Genomic DNA, 19,409 nt, shown 5'->3' with positions numbered 1-19,409 from the left:
AGTTTTCTTATCTGCAAAATGAGAATAATCATAGCACTCACCTTAAAGTGTCGTTTCAAGGATCCGAGAATTCCCGCGAAGAGGCGTAGTCGTCCCTGGCAAATAGTAAGTGATCAATAAGTGCTGGCCATCATCACCACCATCATCATCATCATTCTACGTGCCTGTATTCAAAACCCTCCATAACGACGGCTGCATAATATTTCACCTTGTGATGGTATTATTTCCTGAGTGTTAAACAGCTATCTTGCTTCCAAGATTTCGGTATTACAAAACTGCTGCAAGGAACATTCTTGCACATAATCTCTGATCATTTCCTTAACATGAATCTCCTAGAATTGAGTTTACTGGGAAAAAGAATATGAACATTTTTTAGGCCCTTGTTCCAGACTGTAAAATGGCTTTCTAGAAAGGTTGTACTCACTTACATGTCTACCAGCAGGGCATATAAGTACCTATCTCTTCATACTTTCACCAACACTGAGTAATAACATTTTTAAAAGTCTTTGCCAATTTGATAAGGGAAATGGTGTTTTGTTTTTACTTGTAGGACTTTGACCATAAGGGAGGATACACATTTTAAGCTAACTCTCTGTTAAACTCTCTGGGAACACGTGAGTTCCTGTATGGGAGGAGTCCCTATACTTTAGTTTTGCTTTCTTAAAATATTTTAAGTCTCTTTCCCTCAGTAACTGACATACTTGTAATAAAAGCTATGCTGGTTTATAACAGCATATAACTGAAAGAAGAAAATGCTTGTCTTTTTTTAATGGATCTGTACATACACATAAAAACATACACAGGGCTTCCCTGGTGGCGCAGTGGTTGAGAGTCTGCCTGCCAATGCAGGGGACACGGGTTCGAGCCCTGGTCTGGGAGGATCCCACATGCCGCGGAGCAGCTAGGCCCGTGAGCCACAACTACTGAGCCTGCGCGTCTGGAGCCTGTGCTCCGCAACAAGAGAGGCCGCGACAGTGAGAGGCCCGCGCACCACGATGAACAGTGGCCCCCGCTTGCCACAACTAGAGAAAGCCCTCGCACAGAAACGAAGACCCAACACAGCAAAAATAAATTAATTAATTAATAAACTCCTACCCCCAAGATCTAAAAAAAAAAAAAACACATACACAATTTTCCCCAGGCATGTGAGTAAATAAATTACTCTGCCTCAAACTTAGCGTATCACTTGGATATAGTTACATGTGTTAGTTCAATTTCAAAGTCATGCCCCCAACGTCAGTATAATTTTAACATTTTCCATTCAAGCTTAAGTGTCAGTTATAAGTCAGGATTCTGATTTTCCATCTTTCCCCCCCCCCCTCAACCTGTTAGATAGGTCAGAGTTCTTAGTTGCAAACTACAGAATCCACTCTGACTAGTTTAAGTAGAAAGGAAATTTATTGAAGAATATTAGACAGTTCCAGGATCTCTTGAGACCCATAAAGCCAGGCTCTGAAGAAGCCAGAAGCATGGTGCAAGTACACTGGTAGCACTGCTCTGGCAAAAACACCACTGCCCCTACCCTGCAGAAGACAGCAGTGCCCCATGATCCTTGCCTTCCATTTGGAATTTCCAGGCTGCTGGTATCTCCCTTCCAACAGCCCCTAGAAGCCCATCAAAGAGAGCAATGGGCTGGAGAGATTCGAGCTGCTCGATGGGGCCCCTCTGCAGTCTGCTGGTTTCTGCTGTCCAGGACAGCAGGACTGACATGCCCTATGTTGGATACCGGAAAGCACAGAGAAGTTTTCTGCATGTTTTGCTGGTTCTCACCCAACTTTCCAGTAGAATGTAAACTTTTAAGGGCAGAGACCGGCTCGTCACTTTTAAGTAATCACATACTGATTATTTATTAATTATCTGCTACATGCACCAACAAATATTTCTGAATGCCTACTCTGAATTTGCCATGGTGCTGGGTGCTGGACTAGATAGAAAAGCGTCTTCTCTCACAAGCTTATGTTCCAGCCAGCGCTGAGTGACAGCAAATATATAAACAATCATGATTTCAGGTGAGGCAAGAGGCAAGGCTACCTTCAAGAGGGTGGTCAGAGAAGGTCTCCATGAGGGGCTGATGGTGGGAATAAAATGCTAAGGATGAGAAGGATCCAAGCATTTGAAGAGTTAGGGGAAGAACAGTCCTGGAAGAAGGAATATCACACAAGGAGGAAACAGACTGACTCACTGGCTCTGGGGCTGGAGCATGATGAGCGAGCAGGGGAGTGAAATGTTTGCATTTTAATCTGAGCACATTGAGAAGCCACTGGAGGCTGTGAATGGCAGGGAGTGACAACATCTGGTACACATTTTGAAGGATCACTCTGGGTGGTGAGGGGAGAACACAACGTTAGGGAGATAAACAGAAACATTAAGAAGGTGAGTAACGCAGATGGAAGATGATGGTGGATTGGAGCAGGGTGGTCGAAAGAATGGGAGGTGGGCACATTTGGGATACGCCTCGGAGTTAGACTCAACAGGAATTACAGATTGGCTGTGGGAGGTGAGAGGAAGAGGAGAATCAAGGATGATGCCCAGATTCGCGGGCTTGAGCAATAGAGCAACTGATGCTGACAGTTACTGAGATGGGGAAGAGTGGTTGGGGGTGGGGCGGTTTGAGTTCACATTTTGACAGGTCCACGTGCCAGTGTCTACGGGACTGGATGGGGTGAGTAGATAGTGACGTGTATCTGAGTGGAGCTCGGAGGAGACGCCAGGTCTTGTGTTGCCCCACACTGAGCGCTCTGAGAGGGGACATGAACTGTACCAGACACGGCTTGGAAGAAGGAGTTAAAACAGAAGGTCTTGTCAATCAGTCCTTGTGTGTCTCCAGGGGAGCCTGGCATCATAATTGACTCTTGACCTACCCCGGGGACTACGGCCCTCAGAAGGCTTTTTTTATGTCTCTGATTGACCTTGTTGTTTTACGTATCTGTCCAGAGAAATGGGGAATGTTTGTACCAGTTCAGGAGGACCTCTCAGGAGTGTTTTGAGAAGAGCCATGATGTACCTGCTTTCGATGCTGGAGTCCTGAGTTTTGTTTCATAAACACCTCAGACCCTGAGACTTGGTGGACTTTCCTGGGCACAGACATGTCACAGGTGTCCCTGTAGTTTGCTGTGAGCTGCTCCTGTGTGGCCCTGGGTAGGGAAGAACTTGGAAGCCTCTGCCTGAGCAATGCGTATATTTTTCCCACTGCCTTTCTCTGTATCCTTTGCTGTAAGAAACCTTAGCTGTGACTAAAACCCACTGTTGAATCTCATGAGTCCTTCTAGTGAATCACCCAACTTGAAGTGGCTGTGAGCCCCCCGAAACACAGCCTTTGCCCTCAAGGGGCCTAAGCTTTGGCTGAAGAGGAGAAAGGAAGAAACATGAAGCAACAGTGACCCAAGCAGGACAATATATTTATATAGCATCGTCCGCCCGAGGACAGGGAGTAAGTCTTTATTCATCTTTATATGCCCCAAAGAGGGCTGGGGAACTGCAAGGGCCTCGGTAAAAGTTGGCTGAACTTCACGCAAGAGGTGGAACTTCCTGGATGGTGAGGATTTTCAATAAGCTAAGAAGAGAGGGAAGGCCTGCCAACTGGAGAAAACAACTTGATGGAGGCCCAAAAGCAAGAACAGGCAGGGTTTGTTTGTAGAAAGCTGTCCTCTCAGTCTCCCTGCTCCACAATGCCTGGCTCAGTCACCAAACAGTGGGCATTTAATAAAGTCGGCCACTTGTCAGGTATCCGGGCCCAAGTTTGCTGCCACACCCTCTCCAGCCTCCACCCCTGCTTTTCTGGGCAGCGCTAAGGATGAGAGGTGAGGGCACAGCTTATTCCTCCTGCACCCGCTCAAGTCACTTGCAAGAGAGTAAACTGCGGCTGAGATGTCTAGTTCCAAATCTTACTGCAGCACAGTTAGCTGGGCTGATCTCCCTGTGATTCTGAGATAAAATTCCAGATGGGACTACAATACCTCTATTAATCCTGAATTCCATGTCAGTTCCAAAATCAAAACTCCCAGAACTTAGGCATCTCTAATACAATCTTGCCCAATTCCCTGGGCAGCTTTCAAAAGAAATAGATTCATAACTTCTTCACCACAAGAGAGGCTCAGGTGAAGGGAGATACGGAGACCAAGGAAAAGAGAAGGCACTCTCAAGAATGGACCAAAACATTTCTGTCTGCATGAACAGGAAAGAGAATGGAAGGACGAGCCCTTGGACATTATAGAGATCATCGAATGCAACCGTTGCCCCTCCCCCTCCAACAGATGAAGAAGAGATTTGTCTAGCATGGAAGCAACCTAAGTGTCCACCGACAGATGAATGGATAAAGAAGATGTGGCACATATATACAATGGAGTATTACTCAGCCATAAAAAGAAATGAAATTGAGTTATTTGTAGTGAGGTGGATGGACCTAGAGTCTGTCATACAGAATGAAGTAAGTTAGAAAGAGAAAAACAAATACCATATGCTAACACATATATATGGAATCTAAAAAAAAAATGGTTCTGATGAACCTAGGGGCAGGACAGGAATAAAGACGCAGGCATGGAGAATGGACTTGAGGACACGGGGATGGGGAAAGGTAAGCTGGGACGAAGTGAGAGAGTGGCATGGACTTATATACACTACCAAACGTAAAATAGCTAGTGGGAAGCAGCCGCATAGCACAGGGAGATCAGCTCCGTGCTTTGTGACCACCTAGAGGGGTGGGATAGGGAAGGTGGGAGGGAGGGAGACGCAAGAGGGAGGGGATATGGGGATATATGTATATGCATAGCTGATTCACTTTGTTATAAAGCAGAAACTAACACACGATTGTAAAGCAATTATACTCCAATAAAGACGTTAAAAAAAAAAAAAAAGAGAGGGAGAGAGAGAGATTTGTCTAGGACCACACAACTGATCCAGGACCAGAACCCAGTTTTCCTGATTTCCAGTCCAGTGCTTTACCACATTTTAGTGGTATTCAGCCCTATTCAGTAGTTCTACTGCCATAAGAATCATCCCCAAAGAAGGTGGATGCGTTAAATTTCCAAATTAGCAACCATCCCTTGGTGAAGCACGTTAAGGCCAGCACAGGGGAGGGAGGCAAGAGGCTCAGCCAAGGCAGCACAATTGCAAGGGCTAAGTGAGACATGTTTCTGACTGCTTTACAGGCTCTGCAGCCTCACTGCTTCTTTGCTTTGAGCCAAGTCAATCACGCTCTGTGTCATGGGGTGGGGGGTCAGGCAGGGAGAGGAGTGAACAAAACAGACTTTCCTGCCGGCAGAGGTGCGTGGCCAGACTATTAATCGACCAGCGGAAGGAAGGAGGTAATTGCAGATGCATATGACGGCAGCAGAAAGCTCTGGCCCGACCAGCATCCCTCCCACCCAAGGCCTGCCAGTTCACAGCAGCCGGTCAGAAAGCTCATGGCCATGAGAACGGGATAGGTTGCCAGAGTGGAATATGCACATCAGCCTCTGTGCCCTGCCCAGACTTCTGACTCAGAGGTGGTGACGAAGAGGCTGGGCTGGTCCAGCAGCACAGTGAACCCAGACGACAGGCTGGCAGTGACTTCTTTGAGGACAGAAATCACTTCCTGTTTGGGAACCCCAAACCCTGAGCTGCACTCCCACACAGCTCGGGCCTCCACAGAGGATCACAGGTGGCTTCTAGGCCAATCGCAAAAATGTCAGAAAAAGCCTAGAGGTAGTTAAGGGAGCCTTAGATAAAGTCTGAAATGCGACGCCTCTACTGAGTGCCAAATCCGAGAATGAATGAATTCAGGATTCAAATCACATTCTTATTCAATGCCTGAATCACTCTCACAAAACAAGACTGAGATTCAGCTCCTCTCAGCGCTTCAAATCCTCACTATAAAAAAGCATAATATTGTCATCACAGGAAATACCCCATAATTCTAGCTTAGGTGAGGTATGGCAGAGTTAGAAATAACTGGATTTGTACAGATAAGGGAATCGTATCCTTTAAACACCAAAACATTTAAACAGTATCTTTGATGACATGAAATATACGTGTATATATTACACGCTTCCCATTCCGGCTAACTCAGAGTAATCAGAATCAACATGCTTTATTATGTTATGCCATTTTGTTAGTTTCTGTCTCTTTTCAGGATATCAGGCCTTCAGCCAGCACTTCCTCTGTCAGTATCTCTGAGCTTCTTTCCCCCCATCCCCCACTCCAACATCTCTTCCTGTTGCTTCTAATCTGTACAGCTAGGAACCAGATTACAAAACTCTTTATAGCTACTTTATAAGCAAGGCACTAGAAAATAAAGTGCCTTGGGGAATAAAGTTTGTGACTTTAGTGCTATCTCTGTGTGTTTGAGGGAGTTTGTGGCTATTTCTTCTTTCCAGGTTTGGGGGAAATTTCCAGAGAACAGAAGTTGCCAGAAACCTGGCCTGGGGTTAAGTGCTGTGCTACTGAATATTTGCCTGGGATCAGGCCAGGCCTCAAAATCCTCTGTGCCCACACCAACTCCCTGGCTCAGACAGCTCTGAGTGACAGAAAATTGGGAAGAATAACCAAGAATAAACATGAGGCCGTGCCAGATTCTTCTTTCAGAAAGTGAAGTGCTGACAAAGTAAGGGCTTGGGGAATCTGCTCTAACCTCCAACAGAGGAGCATCCCTGCACTATCCCCAAAACTGTGAAGCACTGAGGAAATTAAAAAGGTGAATTCTCAGAACTAGAACAAAAAAATCTTAAAATTTGTATGGAGACAAAAAAGACCCCGAATAGCCAAAGCAATCTTGAGAAAGAAAAACGGAGCTGGAGGAATCAGGCTCCCTGACTTCAGACTATACTACAAAGCTACAGTAATCAAGACAGTATGGCACTGGCACAAAAACAGAAATATAGATCAATGGAACAGGATAGAAAGCCCAGAGGTAAACCCAGGCACCTATGGTCAAGTAATCTATGACAAAGGAAGCAAGGATATACAATGGAGAAAAGACAGTCTCTTCAATACGTGGTGCTGGGAAAACTGGACAGCTACATGTAAAAGAATGAAATTACAACACTCCCTAACACTATACACAAAAATAAACTCAAAATGGATTAAAGACCTAAATGTAAGACTGGACACTGTAAAACTCTTAGAGGAAAACGTAGGAAGAACACTCTTTGACATAAATCACAGCAACATCTTTTTTGACCCACCTCCTAGAGTAACGAAAATAAAAACAAAAATAAACAAATGGGACCTAATGAAACTTAAAAGCTTTTGCAGAGCAAAGGAAACCATAAACAAGACCAAAAGACAACCCTCAGAATGGGAGAAACTATTTGCAAATGAAGCAATGGACAAGGGATTAATCTCCAAAATATACAGACAGCTCATGCAGCTCAATATCAAAAAAACAAACAACCCAATCCAAAAATGGGCAGAAGACCTAAATACACATTTCTCCAAAGAAGATATACAGATTGTCAACAAACACATGAAAGAATACTCAACATCACTAATCATTAGAGAAATGCACATCAAAACCACAATGAAGTGTCACCTCACACCGGTCAGAATGGCCATCATCAAAAAGTCTACAAACAATAAATGCTGGAGAACATGTGGATAAAAGGGAACCCTCTTGCACTGTTGGTGGGAATGTAAATTGATACAGCCACTATGGAGAACAGTATGCAGTATGGAGGCTCCTTAATAAACTAAAAACAGAACTACCATACCACCCAGCAATCCCACTACTGGGCATATACCCTGAGAAAACCATAATTCAAAAAGACACATGCACCCCAATGTTCATTGCAGCACTCTTTACCATAGCCAGGTCACAGAAGCAACCTAAATGTCCATCGACAGATGAATGGATAAAGAAGACATGGCACATATATACAATGAACTATTACTCAACCATAAAAAGGAATAAAATTGGGTCATTTGTAGAGACGTGGATGGATCTAGAGCCTGTCACACAGAGTGAAGGAAGTCAGAAAGAGTAAAATAAATATCGTATATACATGGAATCTAGAAAAATGGTACAGATGAACCTGTTTGCAAGGCAGAAACAGAGACACAGATGTGAAGAACAAATGTACGGACACCAAGCGGGGAGGGTGGGGTGGGATGAATTGGGAGATTGGGATTGACATATATACACTATTATGTATAAAACAGATAACTAATGAGAACCTGCTGTATAGCACAGGTAACTCCACTTAACGCTCTGTGGTGACCTAAATGGAAAGGAAATCCAAAAAAGAGGGGATATATGTGTACATACAGCTGATTCACTTCTCTGTGCAGCAGAAACTTACACAGCATCGTAAAGCAACTATACTCCAATAAATAAATAAGTAAATAAAACATGTGCATACACAGATTTTACCAGAAAAATAAAAATAAATGAACATAAAAAGGTGAATTCTCATGCTTAGGCAGATCCAGAGAGAAACCCAATGACATAAAAAAAACTGCACTAATCATTTTCTAAGCACATGATACCTTATTGTTAACTACAGGCACTACATTGTACTGCAGACCTCTGGAGCTTTCTCATCTTGTACTATATATCTGTAACTTTACACCTATTGAACACCAACCCCCTCCCCATATCCCCATCCCCCCATCCCCTGGCAACCACCATCCTTACTTCTGACTATTTTAGACGCCTCATATAAGAGGAATCATGCAGTACTTGTCCTTCTGTGACTGACTTAGTTCACTTAGCATAATGTCTTCTAGGTCCATTCACATGTCCAAACTCACCAAATTATACATATATTAATTATTTGCAGTTTTTTTTTTTTTTTTTTTTTTCGGTACGCGGGCCTCTCACTGTTGTGGCCTCTCCCGTTGCTAAGCACAGGCTCCGGACGCGCAGGCTCAGCGGCCATGGCTCACGGGCCCAGCCGCTCCGCGGCATGTGGGATCTTCCCGGACCGGGGCACGAACCCGGTCCCCTGCATCGGCAGGCGGACTCTCAACCACTGCGCCACCAGGGAAGCCCTATTTGCAGTTTTTTTACATACCAATTACACCTCAGTGAAGCTGGAGAAAAACTAACTAAGCCATGGGCTCTACCTTCCAGCAAAACAAAAATGCACTAAACAGAAGTAAGGTAAATAAAGTGAATTTTGAAGTTTCTTAACTATGGTAATACTTGAGACCCTTGAGGTCTTTCTTTAAAATCCTGGGAGAAAAACAACACATGCAATTTATAATGTAGTACCAATAGCCATCATGTGTTCCATGTTTTTACAATTTAGAAACCATTTTCATAGTCAATACTTCATTTGATAAACTGCAGAGAAGGCCATTCTCTCTCGCATCCTCAGCCATCACTTGTTACTTTAAGAAGCAACATTTGAAATTTTCTACTGTCTATATTATTGACAGCTAAATCCCCACTGTGTCCACATCCTCTGTAGACGAGGATTACCACAGGGTCCTGCTGGGAGAGCTGGGTCAGGCCCCAAAGGCCCAGCTACGCATAAGATATAAAAGGAGGATTGCCTAGATGCTGGGGTCCCTGCCTTCTGGGGACCTATAACCTCAGAGTCCTGCCTCTGCCAGACCATTAACACCCACACGATGCAGAGCAGTCTCCTTCAGCCTGTCCCAGTGTCCTTTTTAGCCCAGGATGGAGGTCATAATGCAGAATCCACAGGTCAGCATTTGATTACTTTGGCCTGGACATCAAACAACCAGCAGGATGATGACAAGGTTCATCTCTGAAACTCGATTTGACCATTCTTAAGGTAGAAGGGATAAAACTTGCCTCTACCTAGTTCCCAGATATTTGGAGATGATAAATGAAGTACTACAATGACATATTTTAGTTTTCAAGGTGAATTACTTTGAAGTCCTTGGAAAGATCACAGAAGGCTGAGAGAGTCTAACTGGCTCAAAGTTAAGTATCTTCGATCACTTACCAGTTTTACTAGAAATCATACACAACATCTCAAACTAAAGATATGGAAAAGAGAAAAAAGCTTAGGTTTTGATATTGGGAAGTAGGAGGAAACTTAGTGAGGAAAGTGTCAATCAACAGCAGGAGTATGAAACAGGAATAGGAGGACATGAAAAAGTCAAAGTGAAGAATTAAAATTTTGTTTCTGGGAAAGAAAGGGGGGGAATGTAAACAGCAACCATCGAACGATGTTCTCCCATAAAGAAAACACAAAGAAATTTTTTAAAGTGGTTCAATCTGGAATAACTGATAAACAATTAAAAACACATCATAAAGGACATAATGCTTATATGTGTGAAATAAATTTAAATGGAAAACTCCAACCAAAGTGAATGCTGTACCTGAGTCTTAGAAATCTTTTAACCATAATGAGTTTGGCAGTGATTCTAGAAGGTAAGGGGATGTGATTTGTATCTCAGAACTGTCTATTTGGGTAAGTCTCATCCAGATTCAAGCTAACAAGACCCACACAGAGTATCGCAATGAAGCCAAAGGAGAGAAAGGAAAAACTAATCATCCTGCCCCTCTTTCAGATACAGCCCTGCCTAATCCCGACCTCCTTATGTTGCTGCCCCTTCACACCCTTCTAAACCAACCAGTTAACCAGCCAAGCAGTCACCCTGCGGCTAACTTACTTACATCTGGTCTAGGGCCTACCCTGCAGAAAGACACACACGCCGGAGGCAAGGAAGCTGAGCTGCAATTCTGGCAGATGTGCACTCCCTGGATTGGTGTACACTGATTCCAGCCACCCCCTTCCTCTGGAAGACACTAAAGGCAGTAAGAGTAAACTATTATTTCCTTAGTTTCCTCACGCCTGTGATTCCAAGGGAAAATAACAACAACAGAAGAAAACTGTTGCAAGGGCTGGGCAGCCAAAGTCACCAAGTATCACAGGATCCATTTTTATACACACACACACACACACACACACACACACACACACACACACACACACATACACTCTAGTATACTCTAGTGGTTATGGTTCAGCTAAACACGCTAAGTCAAGACAGGAGAAGGCAACCACTTTTTTACTCTCAGGTCCCTTCTGGGAATTTGGTCCTCACTTCTAGTGAGAAATCTGGAAATGGCTCTACTGGTCATCCTCCTCCTGGGAGAAGGACCGTCTTAACTGCGGAAAACTTGGCTTTGGGAGGGGAGTGAGTTCCCTATCTCAGTGATACTCCTGGACACTGGGGGAATTCTGCTCCCTCAATCTTGTCAGAGGGTTTGCCGTAAATTAATTTATGGTGACTCAACCCTGGGGCAGTAGGACCACTAGAGACATGGACAGCCTGCCCCAACCTTGTGAGAACTTCATAAACACAACTCTTGCACTTTCTCATCAAACACTCCCTCAGTTCCAGTCAGACCTGGAACCTGGGACTAGAGTGACAAAGGTGTCTGACCTGGGGGCAATTCTTCTGTTCATATGAGTGTGACTCTCAGGACAGAGCAGAAGTGAGAATGTGTGTTTCATGGTGAGCGACGAGGGAGGACAAGGAAAAGGACTGTACCTGTCAAACAGGTGAGCGCTGCCCATCCTGTCCCCTTTCCTTAGATAAAACAAGCGCTGTCTGTCAGGTTGGAGAGCTGGTTTGGTCTTCACAGTCCAGGCTGTTACAGAATTAGAAAATCAGCATCACTCATACATTCCCTGAGAGTGGGGTGGGAAGTTAAGGGTCAGTTGGTACCCAGGGGATGTAGCAGAGACTGTTAACAGCCACCAAATACACCAAGTATGCTTCTACGTACCCCTTGCAGTTAGATTGGGGCGAAGTGATTGGTTCCTGCCACTGAAATATGTGAAGTGACGTGTGTCAGGGCTGGGATGAGGCAACTAAGGCATACGGGTTTCCAGCTGTCTCTTCCTCTGCCATGATGCCCCTGGAGGTCACGTGTGCCAGATGGCATTGCAACAAGATTAAAGAGAGCCAACCAGTCTGCATCAAACCTTATTTACGTGAGCAACAAATAATCCTGTGCTGTTTATTTGTTACTGCGTCAGAGTCTACCCTATCCTGACTAATACAGGAGCCAAAGTAGCGGCCCATCCCCAATGCCAGAGACTTTAGTGCACTAAGTTTAACCTAGTCACACTTACTCACAAACTCTAAGAGGATGATTGGATCTCACATGTTTTCCAAGACTTTCTTCAACAAAACATTGTCTCTGAGGGAGGATGGTTCAGCCTAAAACAGTAACTTCAAGTGTAAAGGCCACCTTTCCCAAGACATGTGTCTTCAAAATATCATAAAGCATCCAAAACTCATTCAATGGCTCATGAAATCTCTTCCCAGGCACCTATAACCTCCTGCTGTTTCCCATTTTACTAACACCCCTGGACACAAATGCTGGCTTATAGCCTCTATAAACAGAAGTTCCTCATAAGTTCAGGTTCCCATAAAAATCAAACAAGAGAAAAGTGAAAAAAGAGCCACCAGTAAGTTTCTCTCTGTCGAGACCATCTCAGTTTCGTGAGGGCCCTGGTTCAGTTCACTTTTCAAGTTTGGAATAGGAAAAAAGAGGAGCTTCCCTCACTCATTGTCTCTAAAATGTCTGGATCCCTCTTGGAGAGCCAGCAAGGCCAGCATGAGGTAGGAGGCACATCGCTTTAGAGCTTGAACTCAAAGGGCTGGGGATGCTTCTGGCTGGGCACTATTCACAAGCTGCTGAAAGCCCTACCTTTCAGAGTACCTACCAACTCAGATGACAAGGACCCTGTATATGACTACTTGTACGTGACCAAAACGTGTCTTTAAAAACACGTCTTTCAAAGGCAGGTCACATTATCAGTGTAAGTTTGAGAAATTACACACATATATTTTTCTCGGGCTGGGACTGGATGGAAATGTTCATGTATTCAACCCCTAAGAGAAGGCCTGTCTGGTGGTTAGGGGCTGCACGAAAGCCACGGCCTGGGCCCGTGCTCCGCACCCGGAATCTTCTGGCGGGAGGGGATGGTCAGAGAAGTACTTACTCTCTGACCCAGAAGGCCTCTTCTGAGCATTGCCCAATGCTCCTGTTATACAACATGCAAAATAAATAACCAACCTTAAAAGTCAGGCAGCCAAAACTCTACTCAATAATAAGCCCTTTTACAAGCTGCTTATCACTTGCCAAAATCAGCTCCAGAGGAACACCAGGAACTCTGAATTCTATTGTTCTTATGAACTACTTGGGGAATATAGACAAGCTTCACTGGCTTTATTGGTTTTCTAAGAGACAAAAGACAAAGGTTTTCATCTACCCATACTCTGACCTTGACCTCAAGAATGCAAATACAGCCCCATCCCACCATCTCAGAGAGGTCCCTATCACAAGTGTGAGTTAGAAAGGGGTCCTGATCTTTTCCTAGAAAACACACCGCTCTCTGCTTTCCCTCTCACCTGATTGTTGGGGTGAGGAAGGGAAGATAAATGCCAGCCTTTTCAGAAAATTCACTGGGAGGGAGGGAGAGGGCAAGACAGAGGCACCTGGAATGCGGTCTTCTGCCTGCGAGGGCTCTCTGGCTTAACTACAAAAGGAAAGAGGAGTTTTGCTCAAGGAAAACTGTTCAAAACCATTTTTGGTACACTTAGGTTGGCCTGATGATACGTTGTTGTTGGCCCAGAATGGTTTCTCCGGGTTTCCAAATACACGGTGGAGCCTCTCGTTAAGGGGTCTTGTTAAAGAAATTGATGGCAGAAATCTGTTATAAAACTCATTTCTGATGAACCACAAAAGGGATTTTGATACCCATGTGGCATTCTTATTCCAGGACCCTCAACCCACAGATGCAAAGCTCAGGATGTACCTGCTCTGGAAAACCTTACTGCCCTCCCATTTCCCCTCATTGCTCCCTTCCTCTGCCAGGCTCTATACATACTGACTTTTGCCTTCACTAGCTGAGAGGTTTTCTTAGAGCAGGAACCAAGCCATACTCCCCTCTTCATCTCTATTGTCTAGCACAGTCCACGGAACATGGTACATGTTTATTAAATCATTTAATTAATGATAAGATTAACAATAAATATAGTTAATACCCAAGTGTTCAGTAACCGTGTTTAACTTCCTATATTTTTTCTCATTTTCCAGATGAAGAAGCTGAGGCAATGAGGGGTTAAGAAGCTAGTAAGTGGCTAAGCAATGATACAAACTAGGCCATCAGGCCCTAGAACCTTCATTCTTAACCGCTACATGGAGCAGTACACAGTAATAAATAAGTGAGCTGATGAAAGGGCTATACACATACGAAACCGTTAAACACGAACCTGGTTTGGTCACACAAAAATGTGTTAGGCACCTAGCACTCTGTGCCAAGCCCAGTGCTAACATAAGGGCATCATCTTATTCCTCAAGGAGAAGAGAGACAAATAACGAAAGCTTATTGAGCACTTACTACATGCTGGGCACTGTTCTAAGTACTTCACACATATTCTTTCCTCTTTACAAAATCCCTATGAGGGCACTACTACTACTACTATTTTATATTGAGATAAGACAGGTGAGAAACTGAGGCACAAGGAGAGCAAGCAATTTGCAAGAAGCACTATTTAAACCCAAGCAGCCTAGCTCCAGAGCCCGTGCTCTTATCCACTACACCGCTGCGTTTTCTGTTTGCAACCACACACAACGCAGCGTAACATGTGCGAGAAGAGAGAAAGAGAAAAAGTGGTCTCGAAACTCAGGGAAGGAAATGGTTCATTTTGCCTGAGACGGGGCTCACAGAAGGCTCTGCAGAACAAGTGACACTTGAGCTGGGCCTTGAAGACGTGAGAATCGGAAACAAGTTCAAATAAAAACAGGACATGGAGACCAGTAAAACTTGTATGTGTTTTCCAAGCCATCAGCACCAAAACGCAGAGCTAAGAAGCAAGCCTGGCCCGACAATGGCTTCTGCTGCTGAGGTCACTTCTTGCCAAGGAACAGGGATGTCATTCGTGGAACTGTGACCTGAATTTTCATGTCACTCTTCCCACTTGGTTCAAACTCTACCTAGGGCTTTGTCATGCTCACAGTATCTATAGAAATTTCTTTTCCTCTCCCTTCTCTAGGTAATAAGAGATAATAATGTTTCTGGAAGCGGATCTACGGGCTGTCTTCAGTGTAACTGAGGCCAGATCCTTCAAGGTTGGCAAAGGAGGCTGGAATCACCCAGTGGACAAGGGGGATGGCTAGAGCTCATGGCCCCAACCATTTCCACACGTGGAGACACTCTCCCTTTCTCTAACTGCAGAGGGTCTGAGTCCAGTTTTAGCAAAGGCTGCCCACGGGTTTCCTTAGAGTTTGTTCCAGTCAAACCTACTGGCAACTTCCCCTCCCTCAACATCTAGCTTCTCTGACGGTTACTGGCTACTATGCCCAGAAACGCATGTGACTACGGACTAGTGAACTCCAATGACCAGTGAGTACTCCTGGGGCAAACGTTCCATTATTTCTCCCATTCTGAGTTTACTTTTGTGGATGGTGTGAGGGAGTGTTCTAACTTGATTGGTTTACATGTGGCTGCCCAGCTTTCCCAGCACCACTTGCTGAAGAGACTGTCTTTTCCCCATCGTATATTCTTGTCCCCCTCTGTCGTAGATTAATTGACCATAGGTGCGTGGGTTTACCTCTGGGCTCTATTTCTCCCATTCTGATACCTTCTTTTGACCCCCTCTCCCACACACCATTCCAGTTACTGCCTCATCTCCCTCCTCTTCTTGACAGCAAACCTCTTCAAAAGATTTGTCTATATTCGCCGTGTACAATTTTTCTCTTCCCCTTCTCCCTTGAACCCACTCCAATCAAGCTTTTGTCCACTGAAAAGGCTTTTATCCGGGCCACTACTGGCCTCTATGTTGCTAGAGTCCACTGAATATTCTTGGTCCTCATCTTGCTTGGCCAACCAGAAGCACTTCTCACAGCTGATCATCCCCCCTTCCCAGAAGCACGTGGCTTCTTCACGTGGCTTCTGGGGCACCATTCTCTTCCAGTTTTCCTTCCATCTTCCTGGCCACTCCTTGTCAGTCTCCTTTGCAGGTTCCTCATTGTCTTCCAAACCTCTGGCTGTGGGAGTGCCCCAGGGCGGGGTCCATGGTCCCCTTCTCTTAACTATCCTCACTCCCAGTGATTTCATCCATCTCACAGCTTTAAATACTATCTAGATGCCTATGACTCAAGACTGTTTATCTCCAGCCCTAACCACGCCTGTGAGTGCCAGGCTCATACATCCCACAGCTCACTCCTCATCTGAGTTAGACTTAGATGTCTAACTGGCATCTGAAATTCAACATATCCCAAAGTCAACTTCCAATATACTCCCAACCTTGTCTACCCACAGTCTTTATCACTGCAGTTAGTGGCAACTCCATCGTTCCAGCTGCTCAGGATGAAAACCTTGGCATCGTCTCGAACAGAAACACTGTGTTATACAGCTCCAGGGGGCACAAGCCACATTTTATGCAATGCTATTGGTGTTATGTAACATGGTGACCCTGTTTTCCTTGATTCCTCATTCACATCCCACATCTGATCTGTTAGCAAATCCAATTGGCTCTACCTTCAAGATATACCCCCAAATCCAACAACTTCTCCCAAATTCCAGTGTCACCAGCCTGGCCCAAGCTTATCCCCTTAAACATAACGTATTATCCAAAAAACAAAAGTGATCCTTTTAAAACATGTCAGATCACACCATTCTAACTCAAAATCCCCCACTGCTTACCATCTCACTCATAGTAAAAATCAAAGTTCTTACAATGGCCTTCAAGACCTTGCATTATTTGTTCTTTTTAGCACTTATCCCCATCTAATATACTACATATTATTATCTATCTAACTTACTTCTTATTATCTGTTGCCCACATATGAAATAAGCTCCATGAGGTCAGAGACTTGGTCGGTCTTGTTCACAGATGAAGCCTCAGCATCTATAACAATATCTGACACAAAGCATATGCTCAGTATATATCTGTAGAAGAAATAAAAGATTGGGAAGAGGGAAATCTTTACACATGGGCCAGAATCATACCAGAACCCAATATAACAAGTGAAATGGCATTTGGGTCAACTGGTGCTGAGACCAAGTCAAGTCCCAAGAGATGTATGTGCAGTTCTTACTTCCTATTATTTATTTTCCCATTGCTTTGATATTTTGCCTGATGAAGTCTCCTTTCTTTTGCCTCTAAAGAAAAAAAATTGACCTAGCTATAGTAAGGAGCTCCCCCTGGTGGAAGCAGCTCCATCAAAGGAATGGCAAAGAAAATCATAGAAAACAGGCTTTAAGTTACAAAGGAGATTGCTGGAGACAAAGGAGTGATTCCAGCATTTCACAGGAAAAGTCCTTACTAGAAACAAGAGAAACTAAAGATTAGATTCAAGGTACATGGGGGAACTTATCAACTTATTTTACTGTTGAACCTCTTTTGCATCTGATGATGAGAAAGAAAATAATTCATTTAAAGTTGAACAACCTAAGTACCTTCCCTCAAGGAATTTAAAATCTGGGAGAGGAGGTAAGTCATGAATACAAATAAGTACAGGGGCTTCCCTGGTGGTCCAGTGGTTAAGACTCCACGATTCCACTACAGGAGGCACAGGTTCAATCCCTGGTCAGGGAACTAAGATCCCACATGCCACTCAGCCAAAGCAAACAAACAAACAAAATAAACAAATAAGTACAAAGCAATGAGCGTAACTGTGAAAGAGTGAATGGGGGCTAAATAAAAGGAATAAACTAAGAGCTATGACTTACCTAGGAAAAAGAAGGATTACTTTAGGCTGAGTAAATCCAGGAAGACAACTTGGAGGAGGTGGTTCTTGAGCTGAGCCTTGAAAAACAGACAAATTTTTATTGAGCGTAAATGTAGGGAAGGGCACATCATGTGGAAACCCAAGTTGACCAACGGGACCCTGTAAAGGTCACAATTTGAGTGACAACACAGAATTCAAACTCTTTCGTAAAAAGAGCAGAGAGGGATTCTCAAGAGAAAACTCCTTGGCAGAGGTAGACACAGGAGGGAACCAAAGAAAGTTCCTTTCCTTGTTTTCCCTTGGGTGAGAGGAACACTATTAAAAACTATAGAGGAGGGGCTTCCCTGGTGGCGCAGTGGTTGAGAGTCCGCCTGCCGATGCAGGGGACATGGGTTCGTGCCCCAGTCCGGGAAGATCCCACATGCCATGGAGCGGCTGGGCCCGTGAGCCATGGCCTCTGAGCCTGCGCGTCCGGAGCCTGTGCTCCACAATGGGAGAGGCCACAACAGTGAGAGGCCCGCGTACCGCACAAAAAAAAAAAAAAAAAAAAAAAAAAAAAAAAAAAAAAACTACAGAGGAAAAAAAAGATAAAATACAATCTCCATGCTAAATGGTCCAGCTTCCATACTAGAGGATTTAGAATCCACAAAACTAATGAAAAAGCCCATATAGACATGCAGGGTCTATTCTGTTCTATATTTTATCTGAAGGTAATGTGCAGAGAACATCCTTTTCAAATGAGGCTGGTCTCCCTTCTATTCCCTCCTGTGCAATGTCCTTCCTGTGGAGATGCCAAAATGCATGCTGAATCCATCCACCCCTCTCAATTTCCACTGCCATCCCCCTAGTCTGAGCCACCATCATCTCTCCCCTGGTCTAGTGCCACAGTCTCCTGACTGGTCCCCCCACTTATAGTCTGGCCCCTCTGTAAGCCACGCTGCACACGGCAGTCAGATCAACCTAGGGATATTTGGGGGTGAGGTAAATAACTCATGTTTCATTTTCTTTTTTTTAAATTTATTTTTATTTATTATTTATTAATTTATTTTGCTGTGCCAGGTCTTAGTTGTGGCACGTGGCATCTTCATTGCTGCGTGTGGGATCTGTAGTTGACGCAAGCGAACTCTTAGTTGTGGCCTGGGGGATCTAGTTCCCTGACCAGGGATCAAACCCGGGCCCCCTGCATTGGAAGCGCAGAGTCTTAGCCACTGGACCACCAGGGAAGTCCCTCATGCTTCATTTTCAACTTTTCATTTTGGAAGTACAGACAATGAAAAAAGGGGCACAATAGCGCAAAGAATTCTCATATACCTTTCACTCAGATTCTCCAAATGTTAACATCTTCCATAACCACAGTACAATATTATAAATCAGGAAATGAACATTCATACAGCACTATAACCTAAACGACAGACTATTAGATTTTCTCCAATTGCCCCAACAATGTCCTTTTTCTAGTCTAGGATCACACCTGTCTCCTTCAGCTCCTTTAATCTGGCATAGTTCACTAGTCTTTCTTTTTTTTTGGTTTTTCATTACCATGACACTTTTGAAAAATACTGACTGGTTTCAATTTGGGGTTTGTCTGATGGTTCCTCGTGACTCAATTTAGATTATTTGTTTTGGCAAGAATACTACAGATGTGATGTTGTGTCCTTCTCAGTGCATCCTACCAAGAGGCACATGGTATCAGTTTGTTCCACAACTATTGATCTTAACTCTGATCATTTGGTTAATGTGGTGTCTGCCAGGTTTCTCCCCA

At 44.3% G+C, this 19,409-nt stretch overlaps 1 long non-coding RNA gene across 1 annotated transcript in view; it reads right to left on the bottom strand.

Moving 5' to 3' along the window:
• The window catches only part of LOC116746956, a 36,412-nt gene that overhangs the window by 9,198 nt on the left and 7,805 nt on the right, over positions 1-19,409 (bottom strand). The window contains exons 3-5 of the long non-coding RNA XR_004347931.1: positions 17,649-17,724; positions 11,449-11,548; positions 42-95 (exon numbers count right to left, since the gene is read on the bottom strand). This is a non-coding gene — a long non-coding RNA (uncharacterized LOC116746956). The remainder of the gene's footprint in view (positions 1-41; positions 96-11,448; positions 11,549-17,648; positions 17,725-19,409) is intronic.

The sequence above is a fragment of the Phocoena sinus genome, chromosome X, assembly GCF_008692025.1.
Source record: "Phocoena sinus isolate mPhoSin1 chromosome X, mPhoSin1.pri, whole genome shotgun sequence".
NCBI lineage: Eukaryota > Metazoa > Chordata > Mammalia > Artiodactyla > Phocoenidae > Phocoena > Phocoena sinus.
Note: the sequence above shows the minus strand (reverse complement) of the source record. Positions and strands in the feature narration are given on the sequence as shown.